Below are 15811 nucleotides of genomic sequence, written 5' to 3'. Positions count from 1 at the left end.
AGACCCAGTGTTGACATGTGGCAAGACGCTCCTCGGGGCGCGTCTTGCTTGGGCTTCTCTCCTGGAGGCCCTCAGTCAGACCCATTGTTGACATGTGACAAGACGCTCCTCGGGGCACGTCTTGCTTGGGCCTCTCTCCTGGAGGCGCTCAGTCAGACCTAGTAGTGACATGTGGCAAGACGCTCCTCGGGGCGCGTCTTGCTTGGGCCTCTCTCCAGAAGGCCCTCAATCAGACCCAGTGTTGACACGTGGCAAGACGCTCCTCGGGGCGCGTCTTACTTGGGCCTCTCTCCTGGAGGCGCTCAGTCAGACTGAGTAGTGACATGTGGCCTGATGCTCCTCGGGGCGCGTGTTGCTTGGGCCTCTCTCCTGGAGGCGCTCAGTCAGACCAAGTGGTGACATGTGGCAAGACAATCCTTGGGGCGCGTCTTGCTTGGGCCTCTCTCCTGGAGGCCCTCTGTCAGACCCAGTGTTGACATGTGTCAAGACGCTCCTCGGGGCGTGTCTTGCTTGGGCTTCTCTCCTGGAGGCCCTCAGTCATACCCATTGTTGACATGTGTCAAGACGCTCCTCGGGGCGCGTCTTGCTTTGGCCTCTCTCCTGGAGGCGCTCAGTCAGACCGAGTGCTGACATAAGGAAAGACGCTCCTCGGGGCGCGTCTTGCTTGGGCTTCTCTCCTGGAGGCGCTCAAAAAGACCCAGTGTTGACATGTGACAAGACGCTCCTCGGGGCGTGTCTTGCTTGGGCCTCTCTCCTGGAGGCGCTCAGTCAGAACCAGAGGTGACATGTGGCAAGACGCTCCTCGGGGCGCGTCTTGCTTGGGCCTCTCTCCTGGAGGTCCTCTGTCAGACCCAGTGTTGACATGTGGCAAGACGCTCCTCGGGGCGCGTCTTGCTTGGGCCTCTCTCCTGGAGGCCCTCAGTCAGACCCAGTGTTGACATGTGGCAAGACGCTCCTCGGGGCGCGTCTTATTTGGGCCTCTCTCCTGGAGGCCCTCAGTCAGACCCAGTGTTGACATGTGGCAAGACGCTCCTCGGGGCGCGTCTTGCTCGGGCTTCTCTCCTGGAGGCCCTCAGTCAGACCCATTGTTGACATGTGACAAGACGCTCCTCGGGGCACGTCTTGCTTGGGCCTCTCTCCTGGAGGCGCTCAGTCAGACCTAGTAGTGACATGTGGCAAGACGCTCCTCAGGGCGCGTCTTGCTTGGGCCTCTCTCCAGAAGGCCCTCAATCAGACCCAGTGTTGACACGTGGCAAGACGCTCCTCGGGGCGCGTCTTACTTGGGCCTCTCTCCTGGAGGCGCTCAGTCAGACTGAGTAGTGACATGTGGCCTGATGCTCCTCGGGGCGCGTGTTGCTTGGGCCTCTCTCCTGGAGGCGCTCAGTCAGACCAAGTGGTGACATGTGGCAAGACAATCCTTGGGGCGCGTCTTGCTTGGGCCTCTCTCCTGGAGGCCCTCTGTCAGACCCAGTGTTGACATGTGTCAAGACGCTCCTCGGGGCTTGTCTTGCTTGGGCTTCTCTCCTGGAGGCCCTCAGTCATACCCATTGTTGACATGTGTCAAGACGCTCCTCGGGGCGCGTCTTGCTTTGGCCTCTCTCCTGGAGGCGCTCAGTCAGACCGAGTGCTGACATGAGGAAAGACGCTCCTCGGGGCGCGTCTTGCTTGGGCTTCTCTCCTGGAGGCGCTCAAAAAGACCCAGTGTTGACATGTGACAAGACGCTCCTCGGGGCGTGTCTTGCTTGGGCCTCTCTCCTGGAGGCGCTCAGTCAGAACCAGAGGTGACATGTGGCAAGACGCTCCTCGGGGCGCGTCTTGCTTGGGCCTCTCTCCTGGAGGTCCTCTGTCAGACCCAGTGTTGACATGTGGCAAGACGCTCCTCGGGGCGCGTCTTGCTTGGGCCTCTCTCCTGGAGGCGCTCAGTCAGACCGAGTGCTGACATGTTGCAAGACACTCCTCCGGGCGAGTCTTGCTTGGGCCTCTCTCCTGGAGGAGCTCAGTCAGACCCAGAGGAGACATGTGTCAAGACCCTCCTCGGGGCGCGTCTTGCTTGGGCCTCTCTCCTGGAGGCGCTCAGTCAGACCGAGTGCTGACATGTTGCAAGACGCTCCTCCGGGCGAGTCTTGCTTGGGCCTCTCTCCTGGAGGCGCTCAGTCAGACCCAGTGTTCACATGTGGCAAGACGCTCCTCGGGGCGCGTCTTGCTTGGGCCTCTCTCCTGGAGGCGCTCAGTCAGACCCAGTGTTGACATGTGGCAAGACGCTCCTCGGGGCGCGTCTTGCTTGGGCCTCTCTCCTGGAGGCGCTCAGTCAGACCGAGTGCTGACATGTGGGAAGACGCTCCTCGGGGCGCATCTTGCTTGGGCTTCTCTCCTGGAGGCCCTCAGTCAGACCCAGTGTTGACATGTGGCAAGACGCTCCTCGGGGCGCGTCTTGCTTGGGCCTCTCTCCTGGAGGCACTCAGTCAGACCAAGTGGTGACATGTGGCAAGACACTCCTCGGGGCGCGTCTTGCTTGGGCCCCTCTCCTGGAGGCCCTCTGTCAGACCCAGTGTTGACATGTGTCAAGACGCTCCTCGGGGCACGTCTTGCTTGGGCTTCTCTCCTTGAGGCCCTCAGTCAGACCCATTGTTGACATGTGGCAAGACGCTCCTCGGGGCGCGTCTTGCTTGGGCCTCTCTCCTGGAGGCACTCAGTCAGACCGAGTGCTGACATTTGGCAAGACGCTCCTCGGGCCGCGTGTTGCTTGGGCTTCTCTCCTGGAGGCCCTCAGTCAGACCCATTGTTGACATGTGGCAAGACGCTCATCAGGGCGCATCTTGCTTGGGCCTCTCTCCTGGAGGCGCTCAGTCAGAACCAGAGGTGACATGTGGCAAGACGCTCCTCGGGGCGCGTCTTGCTTGGGCCTCTCTCCTGGAGGTCCTCTGTCAGACCCAGTGTTGACATTTGGCAAGACGCTCCTCGGGGCGCGTCTTGCTGGGGCTTCTCTCATGGAGGCACTCAGTCAGACACAGTGTTGACATGTGGCAAGATGCTCGCTGGGGCACGTCTTGCTTGGGCCTCTCTCCTGGAGGCGCTCAGTCAGACCCAGAGGAGACATGTGTCAAGACCCTCCTCGGGGCGCGTCTTGCTTGGGCCTCTCTCCTGGAGGCGCTCAGTCAGACCGAGTGCTGACATGTTGCAAGACGCTCCTCCGGGCGAGTCTTGCTTGGGCCTCTCTCCTGGAGGCGCTCAGTCAGACCCAGTGTTCACATGTGGCAAGACGCTCCTCGGGGCGCGTCTTGCTTGGGCCTCTCTCCTGGAGGCGATCAGTCAGACCCAGTGTTGACATGTGGCAAGACGCTCCTCGGGGCTCGTCTTGCTTGGGCCTCTCTCCTGGAGGCGCTCAGTCAGACCGAGTGCTGACATGTGGCAAGACGCTCCTCGGGGCGCATCTTGCTTGGGCTTCTCTCCTGGAGGCCCTCAGTCAGACCCAGTGTTGACATGTGGCAAGACGCTCCTCGGGGCGCGTCTTATTTGGGCCTCTCTCCTGGAGGCCCTCAGTCAGACCCAGTGTTGACATGTGGCAAGACGCTCCTCGGGGCGCGTCTTGCTTGGGCTTCTCTCCTGGAAGCCCTCAGTCAGACCCATTGTTGACATGTGGCAAGACGCTCCTCGGGGCACGTCTTGCTTGGGCCTCTCTCCTGGAGGCGCTCAGTCAGACCTAGTAGTGACATGTGGCAAGACGCTCCTCGGGGCGCGTCTTGCTTGGGCCTCTCTCCAGAAGGCCCTCAATCAGACCCAGTGTTGTCACGTGGCAAGACGCTCCTCGGGGCGCGTCTTGCTTGGGCCTCTCTCCTGGAGGCGCTCAGTCAGACCCAGTGTTGACATGTGGCAAGACGCTCCTCGGGGCGCGTCTTGCTTGGGCCTCTCTCCTGGAGGCGCTCAGTCAGACCGAGTGCTGACATGTGGCAAGACGCTCCTCGGGGCGTGTCTTGCTTGGGCTTCTCTCCTGGAGGCCCTCAGTCATACCCATTGTTGACATGTGTCAAGACGCTCCTCGGGGCGCGTCTTGCTTTGGCCTCTCTCCTGGAGGCGCTCAGTCAGACCGAGTGCTGACATGAGGAAAGATGCTCCTCGGGGCGCGTCTTGCTTGGGCTTCTCTCCTGGAGGCGCTCAAAAAGACCCAGTGTTGACATGTGACAAGACGCTCCTCGGGGCGTGTCTTGCTTGGGCCTCTCTCCTGGAGGCGCTCAGTCAGAACCAGAGGTGACATGTGGCAAGACGCTCCTCGGGGCGCGTCTTGCTTGGGCCTCTCTCCTGGAGGTCCTCTGTCAGACCCAGTGTTGACATGTGGCAAGACGCTCCTCGGGGCGCGTCTTGCTTGGGCCTCTCTCCTGGAGGCCCTCAGTCAGACCCAGTGTTGACATGTGGCAAGACGCTCCTCGGGGCGCGTCTTATTTGGGCCTCTCTCCTGGAGGCCCTCAGTCAGACCCAGTGTTGACATGTGGCAAGACGCTCCTCGGGGCGCGTCTTGCTTGGGCTTCTCTCCTGGAGGCCCACAGTCAGACCCATTGTTGACATGTGACAAGACGCTCCTCGGGGCACGTCTTGCTTGGGCCTCTCTCCTGGAGGCGCTCAGTCAGACCTAGTAGTGACATGTGGCAAGACGCTCCTCGGGGCGCGTCTTGCTTGGGCCTCTCTCCAGAAGGCCCTCAATCAGACCCAGTGTTGACACGTGGCAAGACGCTCCTCGGGGCGCGTCTTACTTGGGCCTCTCTCCTGGAGGCGCTCAGTCAGACTGAGTAGTGACATGTGGCCTGATGCTCCTCGGGGCGCGTGTTGCTTGGGCCTCTCTCCTGGAGGCGCTCAGTCAGACCAAGTGGTGACATGTGGCAAGACAATCCTTGGGGCGCGTCTTGCTTGGGCCTCTCTCCTGGAGGCCCTCTGTCAGACCCAGTGTTGACATGTGTCAAGACGCTCCTCGGGGCTTGTCTTGCTTGGGCTTCTCTCCTGGAGGCCCTCAGTCATACCCATTGTTGACATGTGTCAAGACGCTCCTCGGGGCGCGTCTTGCTTTGGCCTCTCTCCTGGAGGCGCTCAGTCAGACCGAGTGCTGACATGAGGAAAGACGCTCCTCGGGGCGCGTCTTGCTTGGGCTTCTCTCCTGGAGGCGCTCAAAAAGACCCAGTGTTGACATGTGACAAGACGCTCCTCGGGGCGTGTCTTGCTTGGGCCTCTCTCCTGGAGGCGCTCAGTCAGAACCAGAGGTGACATGTGGCAAGACGCTCCTCGGGGCGCGTCTTGCTTGGGCCTCTCTCCTGGAGGTCCTCTGTCAGACCCAGTGTTGACATGTGGCAAGACGCTCCTCGGGGCGCGTCTTGCTTGGGCCTCTCTCCTGGAGGCGCTCAGTCAGACCGAGTGCTGACATGTTGCAAGACACTCCTCCGGGCGAGTCTTGCTTGGGCCTCTCTCCTGGAGGCGCTCAGTCAGACCCAGAGGAGACATGTGTCAAGACCCTCCTCGGGGCGCGTCTTGCTTGGGCCTCTCTCCTGGAGGCGCTCAGTCAGACCGAGTGCTGACATGTTGCAAGACGCTCCTCCGGGCGAGTCTTGCTTGGGCCTCTCTCCTGGAGGCGCTCAGTCAGACCCAGTGTTCACATGTGGCAAGACGCTCCTCGGGGCGCGTCTTGCTTGGGCCTCTCTCCTGGAGGCGCTCAGTCAGACCCAGTGTTGACATGTGGCAAGACGCTCCTCGGGGCGCGTCTTGCTTGGGCCTCTCTCCTGGAGGCGCTCAGTCAGACCGAGTGCTGACATGTGGGAAGACGCTCCTCGGGGCGCATCTTGCTTGGGCTTCTCTCCTGGAGGCCCTCAGTCAGACCCAGTGTTGACATGTGGCAAGACGCTCCTCGGGGCGCGTCTTGCTTGGGCCTCTCTCCTGGAGGCACTCAGTCAGACCAAGTGGTGACATGTGGCAAGACACTCCTCGGGGCGCGTCTTGCTTGGGCCTCTCTCCTGGAGGCCCTCTGTCAGACCCAGTGTTGACATGTGTCAAGACGCTCCTCGGGGCACGTCTTGCTTGGGCTTCTCTCCTTGAGGCCCTCAGTCAGACCCATTGTTGACATGTGGCAAGACGCTCCTCGGGGCGCGTCTTGCTTGGGCCTCTCTCCTGGAGGCACTCAGTCAGACCGAGTGCTGACATTTGGCAAGACGCTCCTCGGGCCGCGTGTTGCTTGGGCTTCTCTCCTGGAGGCCCTCAGTCAGACCCATTGTTGACATGTGGCAAGACGCTCATCAGGGCGCGTCTTGCTTGGGCCTCTCTCCTGGAGGCGCTCAGTCAGAACCAGAGGTGACATGTGGCAAGACGCTCCTCGGGGCGCGTCTTGCTTGGGCCTCTCTCCTGGAGGTCCTCTGTCAGACCCAGTGTTGACATGTGGCAAGACGCTCCTCGGGGCGCGTCTTGCTTGGGCCTCTCTCCTGGAGGCGCTCAGTCAGACCGAGTGCTGACATTTTGCAAGACACTCCTCCGGGCGAGTCTTGCTTGGGCCTCTCTCCTGGAGGCGCTCAGTCAGACCCAGAGGAGACATGTGTCAAGACCCTCCTCGGGGCGCGTCTTGCTTGGGCCTCTCTCCTGGAGGCGCTCAGTCAGACCGAGTGCTGACATGTTGCAAGACGCTCCTCCGGGCGAGTCTTGCTTGGGCCTCTCTCCTGGAGGCGCTCGGTCAGACCCAGTGTTCACATGTGGCAAGACGCTCCTCGGGGCGCGTCTTGCTTGGGCCTCTCTCCTGGAGGCGCTCAGTCAGACCCAGTGTTGACATGTGGCAAGACGCTCCTCGGGGCGCGTCTTGCTTGGGCCTCTCTCCTGGAAGCGCTCAGTCAGACCGAGTGCTGACATGTGGGAAGACGCTCCTCGGGGCGCATCTTGCTTGGGCTTCTCTCCTGGAGGCCCTCAGTCAGACCCAGTGTTGACATGTGGCAAGACGCTCCTCGGGGCGCGTCTTGCTTGGGCCTCTCTCCTGGAGGCACTCAGTCAGACCAAGTGGTGACATGTGGCAAGACACTCCTCGGGGCGCGTCTTGCTTGGGCCTCTCTCCTGGAGGCCCTCTGTCAGACCCAGTGTTGACATGTGTCAAGACGCTCCTCGGGGCACGTCTTGCTTGGGCTTCTCTCCTTGAGGCCCTCAGTCAGACCCATTGTTGACATGTGGCAAGACGCTCCTCGGGGCGCGTCTTGCTTGGGCCTCTCTCCTGGAGGCACTCAGTCAGACCGAGTGCTGACATTTGGCAAGACGCTCCTCGGGCCGCGTCTTGCTTGGGCTTCTCTCCTGGAGGCCCTCAGTCAGACCCATTGTTGACATGTGGCAAGACGCTCATCAGGGCGCGTCTTGCTTGGGCCTCTCTCCTGGAGGCGCTCAGTCAGAACCAGAGGTGACATGTGGCAAGACGCTCCTCGGGGCGCGTCTTGCTTGGGCCTCTCTCCTGGAGGTCCTCTGTCAGACCCAGTGTTGACATGTGGCAAGACGCTCCTCGGGGCGCGTCTTGCTGGGGCTTCTCTCATGGAGGCACTCAGTCAGACACAGTGTTGACATGTGGCAAGATGCTCGCCGGGGCACGTCTTGCTTGGGCCTCTCTCCTGGAGGCGCTCAGTCAGACCCCGAGGAGACGTGTCAAGACCCTCCTCGGGGCGCGTCTTGCTTGGGCCTCTCTCCTGGAGGCGCTCAGTCAGACCGAGTGCTGACATGTTGCAAGACGCTCCTCCAGGCGAGTCTTGCTTGGGCCTCTCTCCTGGAGGCGCTCAGTCAGACCCAGTGTTCACATGTGGCAAGACGCTCCTCGGGGCGCGTCTTGCTTGGGCCTCTCTCCTGGAGGCGATCAGTCAGACCCAGTGTTGACATGTTGGAAGACGCTCCTCGGGGCTCGTCTTGCTTGGGCCTCTCTCCTGGAGGCGCTCAGTCAGACCGAGTGCTGACATGTGGCAAGACGCTCCTCGGGGCGCATCTTGCTTGGGCTTCTCTCCTGGAGGCCCTCAGTCAGACCCAGTGTTGACATGTGGCAAGACGCTCCTCGGGGCGCGTCTTATTTGGGCCTCTCTCCTGGAGGCCCTCAGTCAGACCCAGTGTTGACATGTGGCAAGACGCTCCTCGGGGCGCGTCTTGCTTGGGCTTCTCTCCTGGAAGCCCTCAGTCAGACCCATTGTTGACATGTGGCAAGACGCTCCTCGGGGCACGTCTTGCTTGGGCCTCTCTCCTGGAGGCGCTCAGTCAGACCTAGTAGTGACATGTGGCAAGACGCTCCTCGGGGCGCGTCTTGCTTGGGCCTCTCTCCAGAAGGCCCTCAATCAGACCCAGTGTTGTCACGTGGCAAGACGCTCCTCGGGGCGCGTCTTGCTTGGGCCTCTCTCCTGGAGGCGCTCAGTCAGACCCAGTGTTGACATGTGGCAAGACGCTCCTCGGGGCGCGTCTTGCTTGGGCCTCTCTCCTGGAGGCGCTCAGTCAGACCGAGTGCTGACATGTGGCAAGACGCTCCTCGGGGCGCATCTTGCTTGGGCTTCTCTCCTGGAGGCCCTCAGTCAGACCCAGTGTTGACATGTGGCAAGACGCTCCTCGGGGCGCGTCTTATTTGGGCCTCTCTCCTGGAGGCCCTCAGTCAGACCCAGTGTTGACATGTTGCAAGACGCTCCTCGGGGCGCGTCTTGCTTGGGCTTCTCTCCTGGAGGCCCTCAGTCAGACCCATTGTTGACATGTGACAAGACGCTCCTCGGGGCACGTCTTGCTTGGGCCTCTCTCCTGGAGGCGCTCAGTAAGACCTAGTAGTGACATGTGGCAAGACGCTCCTCGGGGCGCGTCTTGCTTGGGCCTCTCTCCAGAAGGCCTTCAATCAGACCCAGTGTTTACACGTGGCAAGACGCTCCTCGGGGCGCGTCTTACTTGGGCCTCTCTCCTGGAGGCGCTCTGTCAGACTGAGTAGTGACATGTGGCCTGATGCTCCTCGGGGCGCGTGTTGCTTGGGCCTCTCTCCTGGAGGCGCTCAGTCAGACCAAGTGGTGACATGTGGCAAGACAATCCTTGGGGCGCGTCTTGCTTGGGCCTCTCTCCTGGAGGCCCTCTGTCAGACCCAGTGTTGACATGTGTCAAGACGCTCCTCGGGGCGTGTCTTGCTTGGGCTTCTCTCCTGGAGGCCCTCAGTCATACCCATTGTTGACATGTGTCAAGACGCTCCTCGGGGCGCGTCTTGCTTTGGCCTCTCTCCTGGAGGCGCTCAGTCAGACCGAGTGCTGACATGAGGAAAGACGCTCCTCGGGGCGCGTCTTGCTTGGGCTTCTCTCCTGGAGGTGCTCAAAAAGACCCAGTGTTGACATGTGACAAGACGCTCCTCGGGGCGTGTCTTGCTTGGGCCTCTCTCCTGGAGGCGCTCAGTCAGAACCAGAGGTGACATGTGGCAAGACGCTCCTCGGGGCGCGTCTTGCTTGGGCCTCTCTCCTGGAGGTCCTCTGTCAGACCCAGTGTTGACATGTGGCAAGACGCTCCTCGGGGCGGGTCTTGCTTGGGCCTCTCTCCTGGAGGCGCTCAGTCAGACCGAGTGCTGACATGTTGCAAGACGCTCCTCCGGGCGAGTCTTGCTTGGGCCTCTCTCCTGGAGGCGCTCAGTCAGACCCAGAGGAGACATGTGTCAAGACCCTCCTCGGGGCGCGTCTTGCTTGGGCCTCTCTCCTGGAGGCGCTCAGTCAGACCGAGTGCTGACATGTTGCAAGACGCTCCTCCGGGCGAGTCTTGCTTGGGCCTCTCTCCTGGAGGCGCTCAGTCAGACCCAGTGTTCGCATGTGGCAAGACGCTCCTCGGGGCGCGTCTTGCTTGGGCCTCTCTCCTGGAGGCGCTCAGTCAGACCGAGTGCTGACATGAGGAAAGACGCTCCTCGGGGCGCGTCTTGCTTGGGCTTCTCTCCTGGAGGCGCTCAAAAAGACCCAGTGTTGACATGTGACAAGACGCTCCTCGGGGCGTGTCTTGCTTGGGCCGCTCTCCTGGAGGCGCTCAGTCAGAACCAGAGGTGACATGTGGCAAGACGCTCCTCGGGGCGCGTCTTGCTTGGGCCTCTCTCCTGGAGGTCCTCTTTCAGACCCAGTGTTGACATGTGGCAAGACGCTCCTCGGGGCGGGTCTTGCTTGGGCCTCTCTCCTGGAGGCGCTCAGTCAGACCGAGTGCTGACATGTTGCAAGACGCTCCTCCGGGCGAGTCTTGCTTGGGCCTCTCTCCTGGAGGCGCTCAGTCAGACCCAGAGGAGACATGTGTCAAGACCCTCCTCGGGGCGCGTCTTGCTTGGGCCTCTCTCCTGGAGGCGCTCAGTCAGACCGAGTGCTGACATGTTGCAAGACGCTCCTCCGGGCGAGTCTTGCTTGGGCCTCTCTCCTGGAGGCGCTCAGTCAGACCCAGTGTTCACATGTGGCAAGACGCTCCTCGGGGCGCGTCTTGCTTGGGCCTCTCTCCTGGAGGCGCTCAGTCAGACCCAGTGTTGACATGTGGCAAGACGCTCCTCGGGGCGCGTCTTGCTTGGGCCTCTCTCCTGGAGGCGCTCAGTCAGACCGAGTGCTGACATGTGGCAAGACGCTCCTCGGGGCGCATCTTGCTTGGGCTTCTCTCCTGGAGGCCCTCAGTCAGACCCAGTGTTGACATGTGGCAAGACGCTCCTCGGGGCGCGTCTTATTTGGGCCTCTCTCCTGGAGGCCCTCAGTCAGACCCAGTGTTGACATGTGGCAAGACGCTCCTCGGGGCGCGTCTTGCTTGGGCTTCTCTCCTGGAGGCCCTCAGTCAGACCCATTGTTGACATGTGGCAAGACGCTCCTCGGGGCACGTCTTGCTTGGGCCTCTCTCCTGGAGGCGCTCAGTCAGACCTAGTAGTGACATGTGGCAAGACGCTCCTCGGGGCGCGTCTTGCTTGGGCCTCTCTCCAGAAGGCCCTCAATCAGACCCAGTGTTGTCACGTGGCAAGACGCTCCTCGGGGCGCGTATTGCTTGGGCCTCTCTCCTGGAGGCGCTCAGTCAGACCCAGTGTTGACATGTGGCAAGACGCTCCTCGGGGCGCGTCTTGCTTGGGCCTCTCTCCTGGAGGCGCTCAGTCAGACCGAGTGCTGACATGTGGCAAGACGCTCCTCGGGGCGCATCTTGCTTGGGCTTCTCTCCTGGAGGCCCTCAGTCAGACCCAGTGTTGACATGTGGCAAGACGCTCCTCGGGGCGCGTCTTATTTGGGCCTCTCTCCTGGAGGCCCTCAGTCAGACCCAGTGTTGACATGTGGCAAGACGCTCCTCGGGGCGCGTCTTGCTTGGGCCTCTCTCCTGGAGGCGCTCAGTCAGACCTAGTAGTGACATGTGGCAAGACGCTCCTCGGGGCGCGTCTTGCTTGGGCCTCTCTCCAGAAGGCCCTCAATCAGACCCAGTGTTGACACGTGGCAAGACGCTCCTCGGGGCGCGTCTTACTTGGGCCTCTCTCCTGGAGGCGCTCAGTCAGACTGAGTAGTGACATGTGGCCTGATGCTCCTCGGGGCGCGTGTTGCTTGGGCCTCTCTCCTGGAGGCGCTCAGTCAGACCAAGTGGTGACATGTGGCAAGACAATCCTTGGGGCGCGTCTTGCTTGGGCCTCTCTCCTGGAGGCCCTCTGTCAGACCCAGTGTTGACATGTGTCAAGACGCTCCTCGGGGCGTGTCTTGCTTGGGCTTCTCTCCTGGAGGCCCTCAGTCATACCCATTGTTGACATGTGTCAAGACGCTCCTCGGGGCGCGTCTTGCTTTGGCCTCTCTCCTGGAGGCGCTCAGTCAGACCGAGTGCTGACATAAGGAAAGACGCTCCTCGGGGCGCGTCTTGCTTGGGCTTCTCTCCTGGAGGCGCTCAAAAAGACCCAGTGTTGACATGTGACAAGACGCTCCTCGGGGCGTGTCTTGCTTGGGCCTCTCTCCTGGAGGCGCTCAGTCAGAACCAGAGGTGACATGTGGCAAGACGCTCCTCGGGGCGCGTCTTGCTTGGGCCTCTCTCCTGGAGGTCCTCTGTCAGACCCAGTGTTGACATGTGGCAAGACGCTCCTCGGGGCGCGTCTTGCTTGGGCCTCTCTCCTGGAGGCCCTCAGTCAGACCCAGTGTTGACATGTGGCAAGACGCTCCTCGGGGCGCGTCTTATTTGGGCCTCTCTCCTGGAGGCCCTCAGTCAGACCCAGTGTTGACATGTGGCAAGACGCTCCTCGGGGCGCGTCTTGCTCGGGCTTCTCTCCTGGAGGCCCTCAGTCAGACCCATTGTTGACATGTGACAAGACGCTCCTCGGGGCACGTCTTGCTTGGGCCTCTCTCCTGGAGGCGCTCAGTCAGACCTAGTAGTGACATGTGGCAAGACGCTCCTCAGGGCGCGTCTTGCTTGGGCCTCTCTCCAGAAGGCCCTCAATCAGACCCAGTGTTGACACGTGGCAAGACGCTCCTCGGGGCGCGTCTTACTTGGGCCTCTCTCCTGGAGGCGCTCAGTCAGACTGAGTAGTGACATGTGGCCTGATGCTCCTCGGGGCGCGTGTTGCTTGGGCCTCTCTCCTGGAGGCGCTCAGTCAGACCAAGTGGTGACATGTGGCAAGACAATCCTTGGGGCGCGTCTTGCTTGGGCCTCTCTCCTGGAGGCCCTCTGTCAGACCCAGTGTTGACATGTGTCAAGACGCTCCTCGGGGCTTGTCTTGCTTGGGCTTCTCTCCTGGAGGCCCTCAGTCATACCCATTGTTGACATGTGTCAAGACGCTCCTCGGGGCGCGTCTTGCTTTGGCCTCTCTCCTGGAGGCGCTCAGTCAGACCGAGTGCTGACATGAGGAAAGACGCTCCTCGGGGCGCGTCTTGCTTGGGCTTCTCTCCTGGAGGCGCTCAAAAAGACCCAGTGTTGACATGTGACAAGACGCTCCTCGGGGCGTGTCTTGCTTGGGCCTCTCTCCTGGAGGCGCTCAGTCAGAACCAGAGGTGACATGTGGCAAGACGCTCCTCGGGGCGCGTCTTGCTTGGGCCTCTCTCCTGGAGGTCCTCTGTCAGACCCAGTGTTGACATGTGGCAAGACGCTCCTCGGGGCGCGTCTTGCTTGGGCCTCTCTCCTGGAGGCGCTCAGTCAGACCGAGTGCTGACATGTTGCAAGACACTCCTCCGGGCGAGTCTTGCTTGGGCCTCTCTCCTGGAGGAGCTCAGTCAGACCCAGAGGAGACATGTGTCAAGACCCTCCTCGGGGCGCGTCTTGCTTGGGCCTCTCTCCTGGAGGCGCTCAGTCAGACCGAGTGCTGACATGTTGCAAGACGCTCCTCCGGGCGAGTCTTGCTTGGGCCTCTCTCCTGGAGGCGCTCAGTCAGACCCAGTGTTCACATGTGGCAAGACGCTCCTCGGGGCGCGTCTTGCTTGGGCCTCTCTCCTGGAGGCGCTCAGTCAGACCCAGTGTTGACATGTGGCAAGACGCTCCTCGGGGCGCGTCTTGCTTGGGCCTCTCTCCTGGAGGCGCTCAGTCAGACCGAGTGCTGACATGTGGGAAGACGCTCCTCGGGGCGCATCTTGCTTGGGCTTCTCTCCTGGAGGCCCTCAGTCAGACCCAGTGTTGACATGTGGCAAGACGCTCCTCGGGGCGCGTCTTGCTTGGGCCTCTCTCCTGGAGGCACTCAGTCAGACCAAGTGGTGACATGTGGCAAGACACTCCTCGGGGCGCGTCTTGCTTGGGCCCCTCTCCTGGAGGCCCTCTGTCAGACCCAGTGTTGACATGTGTCAAGACGCTCCTCGGGGCACGTCTTGCTTGGGCTTCTCTCCTTGAGGCCCTCAGTCAGACCCATTGTTGACATGTGGCAAGACGCTCCTCGGGGCGCGTCTTGCTTGGGCCTCTCTCCTGGAGGCACTCAGTCAGACCGAGTGCTGACATTTGGCAAGACGCTCCTCGGGCCGCGTGTTGCTTGGGCTTCTCTCCTGGAGGCCCTCAGTCAGACCCATTGTTGACATGTGGCAAGACGCTCATCAGGGCGCATCTTGCTTGGGCCTCTCTCCTGGAGGCGCTCAGTCAGAACCAGAGGTGACATGTGGCAAGACGCTCCTCGGGGCGCGTCTTGCTTGGGCCTCTCTCCTGGAGGTCCTCTGTCAGACCCAGTGTTGACATTTGGCAAGACGCTCCTCGGGGCGCGTCTTGCTGGGGCTTCTCTCATGGAGGCACTCAGTCAGACACAGTGTTGACATGTGGCAAGATGCTCGCTGGGGCACGTCTTGCTTGGGCCTCTCTCCTGGAGGCGCTCAGTCAGACCCAGAGGAGACATGTGTCAAGACCCTCCTCGGGGCGCGTCTTGCTTGGGCCTCTCTCCTGGAGGCGCTCAGTCAGACCGAGTGCTGACATGTTGCAAGACGCTCCTCCGGGCGAGTCTTGCTTGGGCCTCTCTCCTGGAGGCGCTCAGTCAGACCCAGTGTTCACATGTGGCAAGACGCTCCTCGGGGCGCGTCTTGCTTGGGCCTCTCTCCTGGAGGCGATCAGTCAGACCCAGTGTTGACATGTGGCAAGACGCTCCTCGGGGCTCGTCTTGCTTGGGCCTCTCTCCTGGAGGCGCTCAGTCAGACCGAGTGCTGACATGTGGCAAGACGCTCCTCGGGGCGCATCTTGCTTGGGCTTCTCTCCTGGAGGCCCTCAGTCAGACCCAGTGTTGACATGTGGCAAGACGCTCCTCGGGGCGCGTCTTATTTGGGCCTCTCTCCTGGAGGCCCTCAGTCAGACCCAGTGTTGACATGTGGCAAGACGCTCCTCGGGGCGCGTCTTGCTTGGGCTTCTCTCCTGGAAGCCCTCAGTCAGACCCATTGTTGACATGTGGCAAGACGCTCCTCGGGGCACGTCTTGCTTGGGCCTCTCTCCTGGAGGCGCTCAGTCAGACCTAGTAGTGACATGTGGCAAGACGCTCCTCGGGGCGCGTCTTGCTTGGGCCTCTCTCCAGAAGGCCCTCAATCAGACCCAGTGTTGTCACGTGGCAAGACGCTCCTCGGGGCGCGTCTTGCTTGGGCCTCTCTCCTGGAGGCGCTCAGTCAGACCCAGTGTTGACATGTGGCAAGACGCTCCTCGGGGCGCGTCTTGCTTGGGCCTCTCTCCTGGAGGCGCTCAGTCAGACCGAGTGCTGACATGTGGCAAGACGCTCCTCGGGGCGTGTCTTGCTTGGGCTTCTCTCCTGGAGGCCCTCAGTCATACCCATTGTTGACATGTGTCAAGACGCTCCTCGGGGCGCGTCTTGCTTTGGCCTCTCTCCTGGAGGCGCTCAGTCAGACCGAGTGCTGACATGAGGAAAGATGCTCCTCGGGGCGCGTCTTGCTTGGGCTTCTCTCCTGGAGGCGCTCAAAAAGACCCAGTGTTGACATGTGACAAGACGCTCCTCGGGGCGTGTCTTGCTTGGGCCTCTCTCCTGGAGGCGCTCAGTCAGAACCAGAGGTGACATGTGGCAAGACGCTCCTCGGGGCGCGTCTTGCTTGGGCCTCTCTCCTGGAGGTCCTCTGTCAGACCCAGTGTTGACATGTGGCAAGACGCTCCTCGGGGCGCGTCTTGCTTGGGCCTCTCTCCTGGAGGCCCTCAGTCAGACCCAGTGTTGACATGTGGCAAGACGCTCCTCGGGGCGCGTCTTATTTGGGCCTCTCTCCTGGAGGCCCTCAGTCAGACCCAGTGTTGACATGTGGCAAGACGCTCCTCGGGGCGCGTCTTGCTTGGGCTTCTCTCCTGGAGGCCCACAGTCAGACCCATTGTTGACATGTGACAAGACGCTCCTCGGGGCACGTCTTGCTTGGGCCTCTCTCCTGGAGGCGCTCAGTCAGACCTAGTAGTGACATGTGGCAAGACG

Source organism: Nothobranchius furzeri, chromosome 9 (assembly GCF_043380555.1).
Source record: "Nothobranchius furzeri strain GRZ-AD chromosome 9, NfurGRZ-RIMD1, whole genome shotgun sequence".
NCBI lineage: Eukaryota > Metazoa > Chordata > Actinopteri > Cyprinodontiformes > Nothobranchiidae > Nothobranchius > Nothobranchius furzeri.
This window is presented reverse-complemented; position numbering follows the sequence as displayed.